Here is a 23,142-nt window from a genome sequence, read left to right as displayed (position 1 = left end):
TCTGAGGGGAGAGTTTAATCAATCCAAACAGCTGCATGACATATTGACAGATATATCTGCATTATTCAGAACTTGAACCAGCTAATATTTACACTACTTTTAGTTAGAAAGCAATAAAAATAACCAAGCAGAATTAATAGCAGAACTACATAGTTAACCTACTCAACTAACCTCCAGCAGATGTATGCAACTTAAAAACTTTAACTCAGGCAACTGACTGACATATATATATATATATATATATATGTATATATATACATATATATATGTATATATATACATATATATATATGTATATATATACATATATATGTATATATATACATATATATATATATATATATATATATATATATATATATATATATATATAAATGCATTGTTCAGAACTTTAGCTAGTACGGTATTTACTTTAGACAGAAAGAAAGAAAACATTTTAAACACTAGCTTGGTTAGCTAACAATAATTAATTTCTAAGCTAGCTACATGGATAACTAATCTCTGGCTTCTGTCTGCAACTTATCTACTGCACTGACTAGTTTAAAAACTTTAAACCAAACAGCTGACTGAGGAATAGTCATATATCTGCGTTATTCAGAACTTCTGAAAGCAAGAAAAACACTCTGCAGAATTCATAACTACACAACTAACCTCCAGCGGCTGACAACCCAGGCAGTTAACTGCCATATAGACTTATATCTGCATTATTATATTTTAGATATTTGCTTGACTTTTGCTTTTTGAGTTCTGCTGCTTTTGACAGCAGCAATGACAAACACACCACAGTGTGTGTGTGTGTGTGGTGATTGGAGGTTGGTTGGTGCTTCACTTTTGGAGTAAATAACTCTTATCACCACTTTCACTGTGTAATTTGTGATAAGAAAATAATCTCTAATATAATAATATTTTAAATCTAATGTCTAATGGGTTTATAGCTAATGTGCAGTGTTTTGGGCTATGGCGATCTATCTTGTTGCTATATGTATTTGCATTGAATAAAAATGAATGTTGGTTTATTATATCTTCGGTTGTTTTTATGTTTTGCCGTTTAATGGGGGTAATTTGATATTAATATAGCTATAGGTCCAGATGACTAAAGAGTTATGAGGGCTACCAAAAGCTGCATCATATCAGAAATGCTTTTAGTTGGTGTAAGTCTAGAAATTTGGATATTTTTTCAATTTTTGCTCCTGAAGACCCACTGCCTTGCACTTTTTAGCGTCTTAACCCGTTCCTAACACTCAGTGCTGAATGTAATCAGCTGATTAACAGCCTATTTATAAGTGTTAAAATAATGTGCAGGACTTTGGGCCTTGAAGACCAGGCCTGAGAAGCACAGCCCTTCTCATTTAATGTGTTTTCTTTCTTTTTATGTTTTTTTACATTGTAAATTTAATATTAAAGACTATATTAAATCTTTACAAGAACATGTGTTAAACAAAAGTGTTAAACAATCGAGAATATGGTTTATTTATACTTTAGATTAGCACATTTATAGAGGGAGAGTCACCTGGAATAGTTTTCTCAGCGTCTTGAAGGAAGGAGTTCCTGGAGGTGCTGAACAATAGTTGCTGCTTTTCCTTCATGCAGTGAAGCTCCAGCTCATCCCAATTAAATCACCATCTCAGTTTATTAGGTTTAGATCAGGGAATTAATGTGGAAGAATCACACTTTTTACTCTTTACTACAGAATTACAGATGTGTCCCTTAATCATTTCATGTCTTTGATATTAATCTTCAATGTAGAAAATACATTAAATAAAGAAATCAAGTAAAACCCTGAATGAGAAGAGTGTCCAAACTTTAGTTTCATAATGCACTGCACTGGTGTTGCGGATTTTTACAGTAAATTTACTGTACATTTAGCAAATGTAAAAACTGCACAACTGCACGTGACGACTGATACAATTGACTAATTTCCCTCAGTTTAACTCGGGAGTTTTCTTCAATACGGTATTTTATTTCACGTACTGTGTCTGTTTACAGTTATGCAATTATAAAATACCCAATGTCTGTCAAGAGAAATATATAAAACTGACATTGATGGGGTTTCCCCTTTCTTACTCATACCATACAGCATGCCTGCACTCTCACTGCTCACTGCCTGTTGCACGTTACGGCTAATTATCTTGAAAATTAAATATATTTAAGAGCTCCTCATAGCCAAATACTCTTTGTAACTGTATATAAAGCGAAATGAACAATTTGGCTCTAAAATGATTATAGCAGTGCAGTGGTATGTGGTGGTAAAAGTGTGTAAAAGCTTTAGGGTTAGCAGCAGACCTGTTTGTCTTCAGTTTGTAGACTCTCAGAAACAGAATATGATTGAACTGTCATTTACTTGTCAGAACATGCCTGGTAGTTCCTCTGTTGAAACCGCTGATGTTCTGTGTTGGGATCTGGGGGCATTTGAAAATGAGTGTTAGGCTTTAAGGAGTAATTTAAAACTATTTTAAAAAGTAGAACTAGATTTGTTTAATTACCTGCTGAAATTTCATTCTGGGAAAGGAGACTGGAAGTGGATCTGCTTTCATGCCTTCAGTTTTTGTGTGTGATGATATAGTTGCTGATAATGAAGACGAGACCTAAGGCCTGCAGTAGACTGTACTTAGCTTGGGTATTTTCAGAGATGCACAATAATAGCAGAATTATATTGGTATCATCTGGTAATTAAATGTTTTATTTTTTTTGTGTGTAGATATTTCAAACCGATACTTGATGTATGTATGCTGATGTATTTACTGTATGCTGGGAAAGGACCGAACAACTTTGCTCGCTCTACTGCACTTGGAAAATCCCCGCATTTCTTATTTTACATGACTATCTTCTAGGTTATTGATTATATCTGCCCAGTATCAATAAAGATTGTTAAGCAATTTAAGTGGTGCTTTGAGCTGCTATGTCATTTTTTTTTAAATGTTGTCTCATGATTTAGAGACACTAATTGTTATTTTGAGATGCTAAGTCATTATTTTGACACATTGGATTGTTATTTTGAGATTTTCTCATTATTTTTTGATTCTCTTTGTTTTTGAGATACTAATTCGTTATTTTAAGACACTGAGTTGTTTTGTTATATTAAACGGTTATTTTGAGATGCCAATTATTTTAAGATTATCTCATAATTCTGAAAAACTAAGTGGTTATTCTGAGTTACTAAGTTATTTTAAGATATTAAGTCATTATTTTAAGATACTAAGTCATTATTGTGAGATCTCTCGTTATCTTTGAAGTCATTATTTTGAGATTATTTTGAGGGTTACTTTGAGATAATAAATCATTATTTTAATATTCTCATTATTTTTGAAGATACTAGGTCGTTATATTGAGACTGAATGGTTGTTGCGAGCTATTAAATGGTTATTTTGAGATACTAAGCTGTTGTTTTGAGACACTTAGGGGCTATTTTGAGATACTATCTCTTTATTTGAAGATGTTGTTTTGGCTCGAAATAAAATAATACAAAAATTCTGAAATTGGTTGGAAATTTGGTGTGGGCTATTGCCTTTTTTCTCTTTTTTTGAGACATTTAATTTAGTTAATTTTATGTTTTTATTCATAATTTTTTGTAAGCACTATTTAAAGTAGCTTGGCTAATGTAAAGTGAAGGCCTCCTTGCCCTGCACTGAGCACTGGGCAGTGTGTACTGTAGACTGTATTTTGCCGCTGTATTGTTGTTGTGTGAAGCTGTGCAGATTGGGAGCTGTGAGGCGTTTGTTGTGGTATGTGATAATCATTCCCATGTCAGGATGTTGTGAAGGTTTGTGTCGCAGCATCTCGTACAGTCTGGCACCCTCTCGCGCCCGAAGGGTTCACAGTTAGCATCCTGCCACTTAGCCGCTAAAACTTACCTGGAAACTGCTGGCACTTTGCATTCCTCCCGCTTCACTCCTTCTTCGCTAAACGATGCCATAGGCTAGACACCAGATGGGCTGGCATCATATAGCTGGATCCTCTTCACCCGCTTCCTTTGATGCTTCATCATCGTGTTTCTGGCTCTCGCTGCACATTGTTCTTAATGCAGGGAGGTTTGTCAGATGGTATACATTGCATGCAGCGTTTCCTGAGCTTTCTTTTTTGTATTTTTTTCACCCTGTTTATATATTTTCCCCCTCCTCTAAATGTTCTTCATCGAGTTGATTAATGAGAGCTTGTCTTACCTTTAGAAAGTTAAGCCTTTCTCCAGCTGTGCTGCCCAGTGCTTACGCAAAAACTATAAAAACGTCTATTCTCTTGCAGCTACATTATATAAAACCCTTTTTTTATTTGCTGTAGTTTGAAGAAGAGAGTTTGTTTTGCATGACGCAGCAAAAATGAATCTATGAAATCTGAGAAAACATAGTTCTCACCACTGTAAAAATAATACTAATAACATGTAATCATGATGATGTTCTTCATAAGGCTAAGAATCATGAAGAGCTAAACCTAAAATGTACCCACAGACCCCCATAAATCCACGTCTTGTGGGCTGGCGCTGTTCTGAAGTTTCAGAAAAAGCCAACAAAAATGGACGTAATTGAAAAATTACGCAGCTTTGCAGTGAATCCAGAATCCAGAATACTTACTGGAAATGCAGGCATTGTTTCTTACTGTAAGACAGATCAGCATGGTCTGTCTGCCAGATTATCCTTGCACATATATAGATACGTACATACTTACATGCATACATACGTACACATGTAGCCATATTATGACCACCTGTTTACTACTAGGAAATACTACGGATATTGGGCTATTGAGTAGGGCTGGGACAAAAAATTAAAACCACGATATATCGTATTGTGCTTTCATCTGCAATACATTATCTATATGTGGCATCAAATATCACAATATTTTTATTAAAACAAAGGCGCTCTAAACGCCCTCTAACAGACCCCCCCAATAAATAGTTCAAAGTTGTCAGTTATTGTGATGAATATCACAAAGTTAAACAGTCATTTTTAACACTTCATGTAATGAAATGTACAGTTGGTACAGTCAAAATTCTTATTGAAGCAAGTTGTTGAGACCCTAAAGTTCAGCTCTGGAAAAATAAAATAAGAGAGCACAGTAATTTTACCAAATCATCACAAGCCATCAAACCAAGCTGAACTGCTTGAATTTCTGCACCAGGAGTAACATAACAGCAGCATAACGTTATCCAAAAGCAGTGTGTAAGACTGGTGGAGGAGAGGAGAACATGATGCCAAGATGCATGAAAACTGGATTATTCCGCCAAATATTGATTATTTCTGAACTCTTAAAACTTTATGAATATGAACTTGTTTTCTTTGCATTATTTGAGGTCTGAAAGTTCTGCATCTTTTTTTGTTATTTCAGCTATTTTTCATTTTCTGTAAATAAATGCTCTAAATGAGAATATTCTTATTTGGAATTTGGGAGAAATGTTGTCTGCAGTTTATAGAATAAAATGTTAATGTTTATTTTACGCAAACATAAACCTATAAACAACAAACTCAGAGAAATAATGGTATTAAAGAAATAAAAAAAAATTTAACTCATTGTTACTAGAATTTAGACTCGAGACTTTCAAATAAGTAAAATAAGTGAAAATGTGTCTGATAAACTAATAATCTGTCTCTGTTAGATATTTTTAATGGGAAATAAAAATAAAAGTTTGTTCCAAACAGTAAAAACATGTTAAATTTGTTTTACGACATCGCACATCCTGAGATGTGACTATTGCTCAGATTGCGTCGACAGTGCTAAAAGGATTTTGACACACAAATCCTCACAGTTTTCGAGGATGTCTCAGACAAATTACGCACCAGGTATTTTTATTTTAAATGCTGAGTGAGTGTTTAGATCTCGTACTGAGGAACACGGCCTGCAACAATAGCTCTGAATTAGTTTCCAGGTGTGCACAGGTTTGTTAGGAGACTGAAAGGCAGCCTGTCCTCACCTTCTGCATACCAATGGTGTATTTGTGATTCAGCGGTGGCCCTCTGACCGGCCTCGTCTCACTCAGAGGCTTTTTAATTTTTCCCCCTTGTTGAAGTGATTATTCAAATGGCTGTCCGTGAGATGGAGTTATCAGACCCCTGTTGGTAAATGGGCTCCAGGCTAGCTAAAAGCACAGCTTCCCCCATACTCAGACGTCACCCATCAGGTAATCACCGGGGGACGACCAAAAGCTTTTAACTCCGGGGCTGATACAGATTATTAGTGATCAGACAGAGTGTACACATCTGGGATATACGGCTGGACGATACGGTATGGTGATTAGGGGTGGGCGATATGGCCCTAAAAAATCACGATATTTCATGTTTTTTTCGTGCTAACAATAGTCTTGGCGATATGACGAAATACTGAATTTAAAAATGATTTTAAGAATACACTGCAACAAAATAAACAGAAAAAAATCTTATTGCATACGATATAATATAGCACACCCTTAACTGATATAAAAAAAAAATTATAGAAATTAATCAGATTTGTAACAGAAGTCGAAGAAGATCCATAATATCATGGTACAAATAATGCGCTCTACATATCTCCATATTTCCAAGATTAAAATAAAATAAATGAGACTGGACAGATATAATCTCTATTATGTCTAGTAGATATATAAATATAGAAATGAGAACAGTGTGAATTTTACTTTTGCTAAAAACAGCAAAAAAATAATACCCTGATGTGATAATTAGGGGTGATATGATTTGATTTTTTTAGGGTATAATATCATTCACGATATTGAAAAATGTTGGTGATATTATTGCGTACGATACGATATGGCACACCCCTAATGATGCTATAAGATATTTTTATTGTGTACACTACCAGTAAAAAAAGGTTTGTACACACCTCTTCTTCTCAGTCAGTGTGTTTTCCTTCTTTTTATGATTTTTTTTACATTGTAAATTTAATATTGAATACTATAATAAATCTAGACAGTCACCTGGAGTAGTTTATTCAGCGTCTTGAAGGAAAGAGTTTCTGACTTAAAAGTCATTATTTGAAAATTCTTACATCTCCCTCATCTGCTGACTTGCCAAAGACAGTAGGTACAGATCCCTCCCTTAGACGAAGTCTGCTGGCTAATCATGCTGCTGAGATTCTGAACCAGCAGACTTAAATGGAAACATTTCTTCAACTGATCTAGTGGGTGGAGCTTTAGTGGGGGTTTGATGGGTGAGGGGTGGTGCAAGTTTAGATGTGATCAGGTGCAAATGCACACACACAGCTTGTCTATTACCTGTCGAGAAATATTGCCTATGGATTAGCACTAAACACGCAGCTAAATATATGAACCTATTGGCACAAATGCTTAGTGCATGTGGAACTGTGTTTTTTGGAATGATGAAGTTTTATCCATTTACTTTTGGCCAGTAAAATTAAGAAAACTATAGGATTTTTGCTATTAAATTACGTTTACCTGCAGTGTTTTATTAGCTTGTGTAATAACAATAGGCCTATATTTAGCATGCAGTGATTAGACAGTGTGCTGACAGCCTTCTAAGGTGCAAAACTTTGAGTTTTGCTTTATTTTCGTTACAGTATTAACAGTGTTAATTGCACCTTTTCACGATTATCCAGTTTAATTGCTAGGATCTCACGTTTCTGATAAAAATGATAATTGCTGTCTCAAGTGATACTGTGTTGCACATTATTAATTGCAATTAACAGTAATTTGTGCACGTCAAAGCGTTCTCTACAAGTGTGCTCTACAGTTTTCGGGGGGATTAATTTATTTTGCACACCCGATTAACTAATTGTGTTGCTCTAGGCATTGGCCAGGGCATTCTCTGTGAAGATATTTTTGTTGTTGTTTTTAGACTCGTAAAGCCGTTCTTATCAAGGACGGTTTCTCATCAGTTCTAAAAAGAGAAGAGAGACGTTGAGTGTAATTCTTGTTGACGGTTTATAGTGTACATTTTAAGCAGTCTGAAGCATTCAGTGGAAGTCTGTGTAAAAAGTCAGAGTTAACTATTTTAATAGCATTTCTATTTAATGTAAATCTAAAATTAAGTTTTTGATTCAGCATCATACATCTGATCTGCAGACCTGCAGCTCCAATACAAAACGATGTCTTAGTTTTAGAGAAGCTAAGCTAACATTAGCCACAAGTTTTATTGTAACTAAGCATTTTTGTGCGTTCCACCTTAAATGCATGTGCACATCTGGACTACAACTGTAACTGTAACTAAAATATTCCTAAACGAGTCAATATCGAATTTAATTGGGACCTTTTTGTAAATCATTAGCAAGGGGACATTTCCTTCCTTCCTTCCTTCCTACCTTCCTTCCTAACTTCCTTCCTTCCTTCTTCTTTCCTTCCTCTTCTTTTGTCCTTCCTTCCTTCTCCCTTCCTTCCTCTTCTTTCTCTCTTCCTTCCTCTTCTTTCTCCCTCCCTCTTCTTTCTCCCTCCCTCTTCTTTCTCCCTCCCTTCCTTCCTCTTTTTTCTCCCTTTCTTTCTCTTCTTTCACAGAAAAGATAACACCTTAGAAACCACCTGCAACACTTTAGAAACGGCAACCAATTAACTATACCTTAGCAACCACTTGGAATACGTTAGCATTTATACCTCTATATTATTCCTCTTATTCCACAAATTACAATACAGTAGATATCTATGTAATATACAAAACATGTTTGCACACAATCGCTCTCACGTAAAGAGATCTCAGCATAGATGGATGAATTTTCATTCGTGGGTGTTACTTGTTCTTGTTCTGATTTGATCCGGGTGATGAGTCGAGAGAGACAGTGGTGATGGAGACGAGACAGTGGTGGAGCTCTGTCTTCATTAGCGACGCCGCGCATCACTAGCATGCAGATGAGCTGCGATCTCATTCATCTCCTGGAAATGCTTCTCCGATTCCAATTTGAATGGTGTTTGAAGTCATATTGTGCGAGCGCTCTTTTCTGTGTTAAAGAAGTCTCTTTATGTGAAAGATCAGAGGGGATAATTGCACTTAAGCGAACCTCATTTATAACGGGCCAGAGCAATTACAGTAACTGCACTTGTAGGCAGTTTTTGGGCCTGCAGTAAACGGCGGTGCAGCTGCAGGACCGCGATCGGATCGGTAACAATCAGCATGAGATTGACACGGATAGAGCGTGATTAAGAAATGAGTGTTCATATAAAGGGACTCCTCATCTCCCTATGCTTCACACTTGCATGTTTTCATGTTTTCATGTTTTAATGCTGGATGTTGAGGCGTTTTCTTGCTTTGTATCGGGCGCGTTTGTATCGTATTTCCTCACTAGGCTCAGAAAAGGCGTTTAAAGTGTTATTTTAGTAATTATTAAAAATAAATTATTCTCAAGGTGCTGTAGGCAAACCCCCCCTGGGCTTTGGGGGGGGGGAGCTGTTTTATTATTAATGTTATTCAGGAGCCAAATTTTGAGTTTTGCTCAGCTGGGTGCTTTAATCTATTTTTGCTGTAAATTGATGAATTTTTAAAGAGCCCCTCGCTGGATACGGGTGAATGTGGGAATGCAGCATTGGTTCAGAGTTTTTCACCACCCTCCCCCCGGGAAGGGGAGCACTATACTTTCATTTTTTATTAATGCTGAAATACACTGCCATAAATCCACCAGACTCTTCAGTGTGCTAAAAACTTACTCAGATGTTGGAGTGTAGCAGAGCTTCTTAAACTTTAAAGTTTCCTCACACTGAATGACCCTGCATTCCTATCCAAACCCAAACTAGTCCATTGATTATGTTTCTTAGTGCCTGTTTCTCTCAGTGGGAGTGAGAATAGGAATCACTACAGACCTCACAGTATGCCAATTAAATAGAATTAGAACTAGAATTGGAATTACGGCTTGACTTTGCCCTAAACGAAACAATAAAAGGAACAATTAACTGTAAATCCAGGACACAACAAACACGACAGCATAATAACCAGTATGACAATTACACTCAGCTTATAGATTTAAACTAATGTATTAGGTTGCATCTAATTGTACATAAACTGCTTATTTTTGAAGCATTAATTGTTTACAGGTAGTAAAGGTAGTGCATTAAATTTCAGTGTGTGCTTGTGTTTAGTATGGGGATTGACCTAGGAAAGAAGCTGTTTATAGGTTTATGTTTGAGTAAAATGAACATTGTATGAGAAATGAGAAATGTCTGAAATAACAAAAAAGATGCAGAGCTTTCAGACCTCAAATAATGCAAAGAAAACAAGTTCATATTCATAAAGTTTTAAGAGTTCAGAAATCAATATTTGGTGGAATAATCCTGGCTGGTTTTTAATCAGTTTTAATTTCATGCATCTTGGCATCATGTTCTCCTCCACCAGTCTTACACACTGCTTTTGGATAACTTGATTATTGGAATATAATCTTGATTATATTCCAGAGGTTTTTAATTCGATGAAATCAAAGAAACTCCAGATCTGTATTTAGGTTTAAAAGTAAAATATGTGTGTGTTATACATAGTATGATATTGTGCACTCTTGAGTCTTTTTGTGTATATACATTTATATATTATATGTGATTAAAACATAGTCTAGTCTAGACTACTCTAACAAGAAGTGAAATTGTATTAAGATCAGTGTGAATATTTACATTTTAAGATAAATCGCACCTCCTCACTGTTTTCAGCAGGGCTATTAAACACTTTCTGGGCTCCAGCTCTGCAGACTTTAGTGTTTTCTCTTTTCTAACTTTCCACATTCAGCTGAAGAAGCCGTGCTAATTAGCTGATGGGTTGAATCAGGTGTGTTTAATGAGACGGAGGGCTGAGCAGCAGATCTGCGACCTGGAAGCAACCCAGAGTGACCTGTCTGGTCCAGTGCAAGCTGAACAGAGCTTCTTACACAGGCTGGGACATAATATATGTATATTTTAATATATTTTATTATACTTTATAAAGGAACATATTACAATGTTACAATTACAGCAGTGCATTATATAGTATAGTTTACACAAAGTGCAGGAGTAGCTATGACAGGTGGTGGAGTAGAGTAGGGATGCAACTAATGATTATTTTGGTAGTCGCCTACTCTTTGACTATTATTTTTTCGATTAGTCAATTAGTCAATGATTATTTCTGCCATCTCTAAAAACGATAGAAACAGCAGAACATAAGATTTAAATGACATTTAAATGTCTGAACATTGTTTAAACGTGGAAATTACTGATATTAGTGATTAAATATCTAATCTGTTGATCTGTTGTGTTTGGGCACTTTTGGAGACACAGACTAAGTTGAGTGTAAACTGTGTGAGCAAACCATTTACCCATCTCCCATTGCACTTCTGTCTCCAGCACTTTGTGTAATGTGGTACTTTTACAAATTAACGATTAGTCGACAATGAAATTTGTAGTCGACAAATTTAAATAATCGACATTGTCGATTATATCAACTAATCGTTGCAGCCCTAGAGTAGAGTAGTGAGAAATGTACTCTATATAAAAGTAAAGTTTCCTTTTACTTATATTTTATAATGTATACTCAAAGTACTCTTCATTAACAGTATTTGAACTGGAGTTTTTAAGAATCTGCCGCTGGTAATACATTTTATCTGCAAGTTAAAACACAATAAATTCAGTTTTTTAGCAAAATTATCTTTAAACATCACAACTTAATATTTTGCTATATTGCCGGGCTCTATGAGTGTGTGTTTCTGTACAAAACGGGCGGTGGCTTTTCTACTGTTCATATCGATATCGGAATTATATTGTGATATAATATGTTATTTTGGCTGCATCACCCAGCTCTGTTTTCTTTTTTTCTTTTTATGATGTTTTTTTTACATTGTAAATTTTATATTAAAGGCTATATTAAATCTATACAGGAACACATGAAGAATTATTAAAAAAAAATACATTCTTCTAAATAAGTATCAGATGTATCATAGAGGACAGATCTGCAGACTCTTGTTATTTTAATCTCATTATCTTCATGAAGGAATAGTTTTCTCAGCATCTTGACGGAAGGAGTTCCTGGAGGTGCTGAACAATAGTTGCTGCTTTTCAGCTTTAGGTCAGGGGATTAATGTGGAGGAATAACTTTTTTTTTTTACTGTTTACTACCTTATTCCATATGTACCTTAATCATTTTTATGTCTTTAATATTAATCTATAATGTAGAAAATAATAAATTAAATAAAGAAATAAAGAAAAACATAGAATAAGAAGATGAGTCCAAACTTTTGGCTGGTGCTGTATCGTATATATTTGTAAAGTGTGTTCAGGGTTTAATCAGAGAGTATGATTTCTATGTCTGGTTATGGCTATTATTATTATTATTATGGTCTATGTCTAGTCTGGTTATTTCTGATTCAGTCTACACTGACGTGGTTTGTTAGAACAGTGTTATAATGTAACTCTATAGATGAAGGTAACCTTTATGTGGTCTTTGATGTGTTGCGTGACCTGCCACTCACTTTTGTTACCGAACCACGTCACCTCTTCGTCTACTCACGACTCTGTTCACCACAGCCGTTCCCAGAAAGCTCTGGGGCTACACCGTACTGCAACGCCGCTGCTCTCAGAATGAGTACTGGATGGAAATTTTATGACGACTTCTTAAGTAGCCTGAAGGAAGACGTTTGGTGATGTTAATGGTAACCTAGCAACAATATGAAAGCTTAAATATGACAAGATAACAAAAAAGAGGATTTCCAAATTGATGTATTTAGTTTGGTTTATTATGGAGCTGTGCAATATATCGTTTCAGTGTCAATATCGCAATGTACACGTGTACATGTGCAGTAGATACACCTGTAGGACTAGCAATGTTTTGTGCATTGTTATATTACATTATTAAATTCTTCTGATTTTTGACGACTATCTACCAGATTTTCAAATATTCGTCAGGCTCCTACTGCTTTTAAGAAAGTTAGAAAGGTAAAGGGAACTTTTCTATATAATTACTGAGTTTTACTATATAAATAAAATGTATTAATTACTTAATTATTATTATTATTATTACTAGATTAATGATTGTATCTACCCAACAGCATTTATTTTACTTCCAATTGATGCACAGATGACAAAAAAATTATGACGCTGCAGTTTTTAGAAACAGTAGGATTACAAATTCCCTACTGCTGAAGTAATATTTCCACTGTTTTTCGGTACAAGCTCAGTCCATGGCTGTGTTTGGAGTGTTTGGAGTGTTTGAATTGTTGCTTTGTTTAGAAAACATGCGATCGCTTGTCTGTGGGAGGCACCGGTAACCAGGGTAAGACGGACAAACACTTCAGAAATTAGTAGCGTTTTCGTATATTTTAGATAAAAAAGTCTGTAATACCATTTTGAAAATCGCATTAAAACTGTAATTCATATTAATCGAATTAATCGTGAAAATCGCCCAGCACTAATTTAATGCCATGCATACATAATTTATCTCAAGCTAAATAAAGTATACCATATATTGCAATATTGATGATTTGTCTAGGGCTGCAAACCAACAAATTAAAGTAAATACAATAAATACAAAATGTGCTGCTTACAAGAACATTATCATACAATATCGTACTATACGATACAGCACGTCTCTACTAGGTTCTAATGCAAATAACACCACAATTCATAGTGTGATTTAACTGCATGGAGAGCAGAGGACGAGTGCAACATGTCCTTTAGCACATTCTTTAGACTAAAGAAGATAATGAGGTTTAGGTTTATGCTGACTGTGAGACAGTTACAGTCTTTAAAATCTAAAGTAAAAAAATTATAACAATACCTCCTTCCCCATTACGCCATCCTTCTGCTCGCCTTCTGCGTTCTGCCTAATCTCCCAGCTCTCAACTAATTACGATTACTAATCAGAGCTCTGTATTAAACTTCCTCCATGTCCCAACTTCTGCAAGCTAAAGCAAAAAGCAGCGAGACGCTCACCAAAAACCGAGCTCACAGGGACCGGGAGGGATATTGCTCTGCACGGGGTGCAGATAATTGACCATCTTTAGCGGGTTATTAGAGCTGCGTCTCTTTAGAGGTGTACTTTCAACTACAGTTGAGTGTGCAGTAAGCTAAAGTAATTAAAATGGATATCAAATGGTATTAGCAGAGTTGATTATCATTACTTAAGCTGTGTAAGCTTAGCAAAATCCTTTGGCTGCGTACAGCCGGCAAGAATGCACTGAATAATACACAGCCACTGCTGTTTAACGCTGAGAGAGAATACACAGACATCATATACACTGTAAACACAGAAGTTATTTAAACTCAAATGATTTTAGTCTGTTTTACATAACATTTTATATTTCTAAACAATACTCAGCTATTTTGAGTTAGTTGAACTGAATTTGTGGGCACATATACTGTACTATTCAAACTGAGATCTTTGAGTTGAACCAACTTATAACTGGGTTTAGTCTGTTTTGTCATTAACAGCTTCTTTTCTATTGGCTTTCGTCACAATCTATTTGCATACTGGGTGTGTCCAACAGTTTCTGACAGACACTCACCATCAGTGTGTAGTAATTCCCCCTGGACTACCTTAAAAATAAATCAAGCTCCCCTTTAATTGTAATAACTTGATGTTTTAATTTATGCTAACTCAAGTTTTCTTTACCCATTACTTAACTTTTTTAAGACAACCGGTTTACTGCTGGAGCACCCATTAGCACTACCCGCTAATGGTTAGCCACTAATGCTAAAGCTCTACTGGAATCTTAGCATACTGTAAATAAACGGAAGAGCTTTACTCACCCAAATTAACTTTAAAAGAAAGTTTTTTTATTACAGTGTTGTTTACTAAGCTTAACTTAGTTAACTACCCTCCCACCATCACCTAGCAGCGAGTATGTATGAAAATAGACCAGAAAATAGATGTTTATTGATAGTGTATAGTATAATATGGTTCGCTTTATAGTACGAAAAATACGGTATGTGAAACTGACACCAAAAAATCCATAATTCCAGGTATTTGATTATTATTTTTAATGAGTATTTTATAATCCTCAGTAACAGATGCTGTGAAGTATCGTACAGAATTTGTCTTATGATATATCGAGAATCACAGAATCATAAACAGTATCGTAATGGAGAGTAACAGGAGTATTGCGCAGCCTGTGTTGCGCAACAGCAGCTCTGCAGCAGCGTTTTTTTTTTAAATAAATTGTTGTAAACATTTTTGTGGAGCTGAGATTCTCAGAGTGATTCAGAAAACCCCAGAATGCAGCCAAGGAAACCCTCAGCGGATCCACAGCTCAGAACCGTCCGACCCGCCGCCAACCGACCCACAGACCGACCCCATACTCTGAATAACCACTCCCATAACCCTTAATGACCTCTCCCCCCAACAGCCTGTCTCTCTCTCTCTCTCTCTCTCTCTTTCTCCCTCTCTCTCTCTCGCTCTCTCTCTCTCTCTCTTTTTCTTTCTCGTTTTCTTTTCTTCTATATATTTAGGAATGTGAACATTTCTCTCTAATGTCTGTTTTTTATGTTATTTAATGATTCATTTCTTGGTCTTTTTCATTGTTTCTTTATGTGTCTCTGTGTATTAGGACTCAATTAATTTATTTATTATTTTTACTAAAAAAAAGACATGTAAATATATACTAATTTTTTTAATTGATTGACAACACAAATGTGTGTACGTCTCTCTCTCTCTCTCGCTCCCTCTCTCAGTTCAGTTTAGTTCAATAGTGCTTTATTGCCATGAAGCGACACTATTGACAAAGCATATAACAGAAAACATAAACAAACAAAATAAAAGAAAGAATACATATAGGGATACAATTACAACAACAGAACTTGAGTTATTTGCAGGTTTGACTATTATTATTAATGATAATTGACAAGAAAAGAAAAATAAGTGTGTGGAGACTTACTATTAATGTGTTATAATAGGAAATACATCTGTAATCAGTAAATTAGTTAAAATATAATCATTTATATTCACTCTCTCTCTCTCTCTCTCTCTCACTCTCTCTCAGTTCAGTTCAGTTTAGTTCAGCAGTGCTTCATTGGCATGAATGTAATAAGGAACTCTATTGCCAAAGCATATAACAGAAAACATAAACAAAATATAAAATAAAAGGAAACTTATATATATACATACAATTACAACAACAGAACTTGAGTTACTTACAGGATTGACTATTATAATTATTATTAGTTACTCTCTCTCTCTCTCTCTCTCTCTCTCTCTCTCTCTCTGTCTTTCTCTCTCTCCCTCTCTCTCTCTCTCTCTCTCTCTCTCCCTCTCTGAGAGTGAGTGAGCAGCTCTGTGTGGAGATTTCTGAAGAATGCCTCGTGTTAGTGAAATGAGTCATATTTCCTCTGGACTGACTCTGTGCTCCCTGCGTGCCGAGTGGGGGAGGGGCTGACTCATCCCTCCTCGACTCGACTGCTGCGGAGAGTCGGTCACTTCCAGCGCTGGTAAAGCCCAGGCAGGACTGACCCAGAGTCAGGTTCACACACTGCCCCCCTCCCCCCCTCTTTATCGGACGCTGGTGAGTGTGCAGGACTGGGCTGCTGTCTGCAGTTGGAGCTAAGAGGCTAATGGCTAATGTTGCTAATAGTTTACCCGATCTGTCAGTCAGTCAGCGTGGAGTGAACTGCAGAGAGAAGTGCAGAAAGTGTATAGAAGTGTAGAAATGAGTTTATTGTCCCGTGACTTTGTGCTAAGTGTTGCTGCGCTGCTGCTGCTGATGGGAAGTTTGATAGATGGCTCTGTTGATCAGTGGAGCTTTATTATGTAGAATCCCTCGGTGTGTTTGACGCTGGGCTGGACCGGCTGAGTCATCTCCTCGTAAATAGCCTGCCTGGATGCCGAGCCCTGGCTCTGACCCTGCCAGCAGCTGCTGCAGGACTGCTGGACTGATCTCCTGGAGAACGCTCCACCGGGAGTCTGGAGCTTCACACGTATCTGTAGAAATGTTTCCTTAATGGTAGAGCTGGACGATATATTATTATATCGATATATTATTGTATCGTGATATATTTTCTTATAGTATCGGCAATATGCTTAGATATATAGATTATAAGTGCTAAATATATAGATTATAAGTGCTTAAAAGATTACTGACTCAACCATACATTTCATTACAGAGAGTGTAAAAAAAATGTTTATTTGGAAGAATCACTCTGTTAGTGTGTGTGTGTTATTGTATTAAGTCTAATATTTTTATTATTTTTAGTTGTTTTCTTATTAGTTTATACATTTTAGCTATTTTAGCATTTTTCTATTACGTGTGGCTCTCTGCTACTTTGTAAAAATGTCTTCCTCAATGTAAACCTGTGCTTAAACAAAGTTTAATGATTAATAGCAAACAATTATCAGCACCTTAGCAACCACTTTTAATACCTTAGCAACTGTCTAGCAGCACATTAGCAATCACCACAAATATGCTAGCAACCATCTAAAATCACCTTAAGAAACATTTTAGATATGATAGTATATATAACTGCCTAGAATCCAATTAAGAATACCCAAGCAAACACTTGGGATACCTTTGCAACTGCCTAGCAATACATCAGCAATCACCCCTGGTATGATAGCAACCACTTAACAACACCTTAGCATCTACCTGAAACATCTTAGCAACTCCCCATAACACCTTATCAACCACCTTTAATACCTTAAGAACCGCCTAGCAGTTAATTAGCCATGACCACAGATATAATAGCAACCACATAGCAACAGTGTAGCCAAACCTTAGAAAGCACCTGGAATACCATAGCAGCAACTTAACATCTTAACAACCACTTGGTAAACCATAGCAACAGCATGTGTTCACACTCTTCTGACACAAATGTTTTTAGTGTATTTTTCTAAGGCAACTTTAACTTTCTAGTTTTTATTATTTTCTTATTTTACTCTATGCTATGCCTGTTTTTATGTTCTTCTTATATGAAATATATGTATATTTTACTGTTTAAGTTTATATTTGAGTACCATTAAACATAGTAGTTTTATTTTGTAAACTACAGACAAGTTTTCTCTGAAATTCCAAGTAGACATATTGTTATTTAGGGCATTTATTTGGAGAAAATGAGAAATACAGGCCAGTAAACTCATTTCTGCACTGTTCTCTGCTGTTTTACGATGTCGATTAGGTAAGCTATTAGCCATATTAGCCTTGTAGATTAGAACCTAGCATTAAAAAAATGTAAGCACAAGAGTATCATTATTTTTGGTCTTTTTTCTGTCTGAGAGAAACGCTGTTTTGTGCTTTAATGCTCTGGAGAACAGGCTGAAGACCCAGTTTTATCTGCTGCGTGTTTCTGTGGAGAAACTGATCGGTATTTAATGTGGTTCTGCGGGGGGCGGGGCTTGGTTAGGGAGTAGTGAACAGTGCGATGAGTGAAACGTTGTAGACGTGACCTCTTTGCCAGCGTGAGGCAGTGAACTTGGTGCTTTGCTTTACCTGCACGGTTTGGTTTGTTGCCAGCGCTGGTGAGTCACCGGAGACTGCCTGACCTACTTTTAAACGTCTTCCAGGAGCCAGAAACACAGTTTTATATGCTGAGCGATACAGTGGATAAATAGCGGTCCAGACTCGTCTTGGATCGACTGCTCGCTGCTTCAGCACATATAGAACAATATAACATCTCAGGAATTCAGCCAGTGAAGCAAAACCATGTGAAAATAATCCTGATCAGGAAAAAATTCAGTAGAGAAATCTTAAGGCCTGACTGACTTAAACCTCAGATCTGTGTATTGGTGAGAATTTGGCGATACAATAATTTAAAATGAATTAAATGTTTATTTTTTGCTGCAAAATGCATCTTTGTTAATTGACTGTTCTCAACTTTGTGTAGTAATGTGTTTAATATCTGTAAATCCAATTTAATAAGTAGAGCTGTCAACATTTAATGCTTTAGTGCATGCGAAACCTGCGAATCTGGAAACTTTAACATGGAATTCATTTTAACCCAAATTTTAACCCATTTGACCCATTCTGGCCCCTAATTTCCTCCCGTAACTCAAGCATGACTTAGTAAGGGTTTTATTTAGTTACGTAAACACAAACACAACATTGCTGCTGCTGAGTTCAGAAGGTAGATATTACAAAGAAGTGACTTATTTTTTATTATTAAATTTCAAGGATATACTAATGCAACAAATTAAGTATTAAAAGTGTTATGCATTCAGTAGGAACAAATATTGTAGGACCCAAATATTGTATAAAATAAACACAATAATGTAACAAAAAAAAAAAAAACACACAAAATAAAGTAATGTAACGATAAAAATCTACCACAAAATAGAGTGCAGCATATTTAGGTAGATAAATACAAAATGACTGCTTACAAGCATATTATGATATGTTCTGTTATTTAACTGTACATACATGAACATGGTTAACAAAGGTCTGTGCTCAAAGTTAAAACATAGCTACAATTAAAAACATATATGAATAAAATCTATAATTTAGAGCATTTATTTAAAGAAAATAATCAATGATTAAATGATGTAAAGAAAAACAAGTTCATGTTCGTTTAGAAACAACAATGCTACAAAATCAATCAATCATATTTGGTGGAATAAACCTTAATTTATCTTTATTACCCTAGCTTTCATACATTTTTACATGCTCTCCTCCACCAGTCTTACACGCTGCTTTTGACTGCTTGGTGACCTTTGAGTCAACTTATTTTAATTTTAATTTTATTTTAATTTTAATGTCTACAATTGCTGGATGACATCCAGTGATATAAGGTTTTTGTTTTGACCCATGCCCAGCTTGTATCATTTACTATTTATTGTTTTCATTGCCTTATTTTTCTTTTAATATATATATTTCTATATTTCTCCTAATATCATCCGGGTGATGTATTGATTGCCTTTTGTGACAGATCAGATTAAACATACAGTTTGTAGTACAGTGTGTACAGAATGTGAATGTATGATGAAAGGAGTTTTTATAAAAGCGAGTTTGGTTGTCATCCTCAAAGGCTTTGGTCTTTTTTATAATTTGCGCGTGAATCGAAATCAAGGGCATTAAAGAGAGAGGGGTGAGGGGATTTCCTGGTATCTCCAGTCGTTTGAATAATGAACGCTGTATTACGCTGCTGTGTGGGAATTTTGGCTAAAAGCAGCCTCCCGTCGCTTGTGGTTAACTTTAGGGATAAATGATCGAAACCATCAAAGGGCGCGCGATGCGCCGTCAGACGGGATCCGGCGCGGTAACGCGGGCCGAAACGCCGGCGCTAATAGCCGTGTTTTGTCGTTTGTTGTCTCGTGCAGAGCGGAGACGAATTAAGGCTGAATGCCGTTCTTGAACTGCTCTTTCCTCCCCTTACGAAGCTTCGCGGCTTTGATATGTCAGTCCGCTCCGAATCCCGCGGCTTCATCTGACATGAGTGGTCTTGAACAGTCCAATCTCGGCGAAACCCCCCAGTTCGCCGCCCCGGGGTGTGTGTTTAGTTATTTAGTCTGCTGTCTGTAAAATACGGTTTGATGCCTCCACTTCCCCCGTCCTGATTCGCCCTCCCCATTAACATGCAGCAGAGAAAGTTGCTCATAAAAGCCTGCGTGCAGTGGGGGGTATCAGACTGTTTTCATGGGGAGTTTAATGGCCAGAGAGAGTGACCACAAACACACACATTAATAAATATACACACACACAGTCTCTCACACACACACACACACACATTAGTTTTGCTTTGCTTGTGAGGACCTTCAAATAATTCACAAAATAATACAGTGTTCGTACAGCATGAAAGTCCTGGAAAAGTCAAGGAATTTAAAAATAGCATTAATTTCCAGCCCTGGATTGGTTTTGGAAAAAGGAAAATACTCAAAGTTTGGAAAAAGTCAAGTGTTTTTGTTTCCGTTATTCGACTGAGAAAAATTTATTTATTGTTTGTGCAAATCCATTACATCACTTTGCATTAGCTAGCTGGTTGCCCGAATCCCACTCTCACTGGAGTTTCAGCTGCACTGTAGCTGTAAATTAAAAAAATTATGATTTAATGCTTTATTTAGGCCTCATTCAGACAAATACTAGGCAAAAAACCTGAACTGTAAAATATCCGTCTCATGGGAATTAATTGGCCATAATAATAATAATAATAATAATAGCTGTAGCTTGTAGAGGTGGACAATATTTTCCTTAAATAATGCAAAACAAATCTTAATCTGCAGATTATATATATATTTTTATTAGACGTTTAATCATGAGTCTTTTACTGAAAAAGCTAAACTTTTATATTATTTTGATATGTGTTTTTGTTTATTGCTATTTATTAATTTTTTTATATTATTTTCACTTTGTATTGCGCTCTTGAATTGCCTCACTAACTCAAGTTACCAGGTTTAAAGTTTTCCTGCAAAAATGTAACGGATGGGGGATGTCTTAATTGCAAAGCATTCAAAACAAAACTGACAGTATTGTGAATGTTTGTGGCAACCTTAGATATTGAGCTAGATTAAGTTTCTGATGGGCAGTTTTTTATTTTTTTTTTACAGACTATGGGCAGCAGGGCTTTTTGGTGGACCTGGCAACCCTGGCTGCAGCTTGCAGTAACCTGCTATCTGCTTACTATCTCCGCTATCTTTCCAAAAACAGCAGAAGCCACTAAGAGTGGAATTTAAATGCTGAGAATGTTTAAATGTGTAAGGAGCTGATGTACAGACAGTATGGGTGTTATCCATATCTGGTGTTTTTACGTTTTTAGAGACTTTTTGGAGACGAGTCCATTACCCCACTTCCAGTAGGAATGTGACTGTATTGATGCATGCACTGTATAATAGATTGAGTTTAACGTTTTAAGCATTATTACATAAGAAAGCATGCATGTAGCTACACTGTATGTTCTGGTTTCTGGAGTGGTGCATTAAAGTTGTGCATGCTCTAAATGCTGCAAGCTTGGGAAAACCATCCATGCTAATATAAGGCTCCCAGTAGACGATAATGGCAGGTCAGCAGTTTGCAGCAGCGATCCCCTGTTCTCAGTGAGTCATGCTGCCTGCCACATGACCTGCCACATGACCTGCCACTCCTGCCAACTGAGTCATCCCAAACAAGAGCAGTTCAGAGAGCGAGGCCTACAGTAGGAGGAACCGAGCACCAGAACTGAGAGATCTGCACACTTTTATCGGCATTGATCTGTTGAAAACTGGACAGAAGTTATACACAAAATTTTACCAATCCTTTGAAATTGCCTTTATTTATCCATACATTTATTTATCTTTTATTTAGAGTGATGCATTCAGTAATAAAGTTTGCTAGGCCAGTCAGGGAAATCTCGTATTGCATTAGCATGAGCTGTGAACTGTGTTTTTAAGCGGTATGCACAAAGCATTGCATGAATACTAACAAATACTAAGCATACAGTACAGCTCTAGAAAAAAGTATAAGAGAGCACTTTAAATTGATGGTTTCATTTTACCAAATTAAAAACCTCTGGAATATAATCAAGATGAAGATGGATGATCACAAGCCATCAAACCACCAAACTGAACTGCTTGAATTTTTACACCAGGAGTAAAGCAGCATAAAGTTATCCAAAAGCAGTGTGTAAGACTGGTGGAGGAGAACATGATGCCAAGATGCATGAAATTAAAACTGTGATTAAAAACCACCAGGATTATTCCACCAAATATTGATTATTTCTGAACTCTTAAAACTTTATGAATATGAACTTGTTTTCTTTGCATTATTTGAGGGTCTGAAAGCTCTGCATCTTTTTTGTTATTTCAGTCATTTCTCATTTTCTGTAAATAAATGCTCTAAATGAGAATATTTTTATTTGTAATTTGGGAGAAATGTTGTCTGTAGTTTATAGAATAAAACAACAATGTTCATTTTACTCAAACATAAACCTATAAATAGCGAAATCAGAGAAACTGATTCAGAAACTGATGTGCTCTCTTTATTTTTTTCCGAGCTATATATCGTGATATTGATATTTCTCCCCACCCTACGCCAAAATAAGTTAAATATAAGTCAATGAAATTATCCAGTGATTTATTGTGCACCTCAGTGATTGGGATGGGGAAGTTTTATTAACCTCTGCTGGTTTTTTGTTTGCCCTTGTCTGCAGCGTTCTCTCTCTCTCTCTCTCTCTCTCTCTCTCTCTTTCTCTCTCCTGGTTATTCTGTAATAATGCCGGTGATGAGAGGGGATGAAACAGGCTCAGAAAAATAAGACAAATGATGATGATCCTAAAAGCTGCTTCTTTTAGAGGCAATGGAGATTTATAGCGGTCCGAAAGGGGCGCAGGTCTTTAACACACTTGTCAGCTTTCTGCAGAGGAGATATGATTGATCTGGCATAGTC

The 23,142-nt window shown here is 36.2% G+C and overlaps 1 protein-coding gene and 1 long non-coding RNA gene across 2 annotated transcripts in view; one reads left to right on the top strand and one right to left on the bottom strand.

Annotated features, from left to right (window-relative positions):
• The window catches only part of foxj3 (forkhead box J3), a 155,435-nt gene that overhangs the window by 973 nt on the left and 131,320 nt on the right, over window positions 1–23,142 (top strand). The window lies entirely within an intron of this gene.
• LOC125787508 (uncharacterized) overlaps window positions 1–23,142 on the bottom strand; it is an 87,028-nt gene that overhangs the window by 12,440 nt on the left and 51,446 nt on the right. The gene's annotated exons all lie outside the window — the stretch shown is intronic.

This window comes from Astyanax mexicanus, chromosome 24, assembly GCF_023375975.1.
Source record: "Astyanax mexicanus isolate ESR-SI-001 chromosome 24, AstMex3_surface, whole genome shotgun sequence".
Lineage (NCBI taxonomy): Eukaryota > Metazoa > Chordata > Actinopteri > Characiformes > Acestrorhamphidae > Astyanax > Astyanax mexicanus.
Note: the sequence above shows the minus strand (reverse complement) of the source record. Positions and strands in the feature narration are given on the sequence as shown.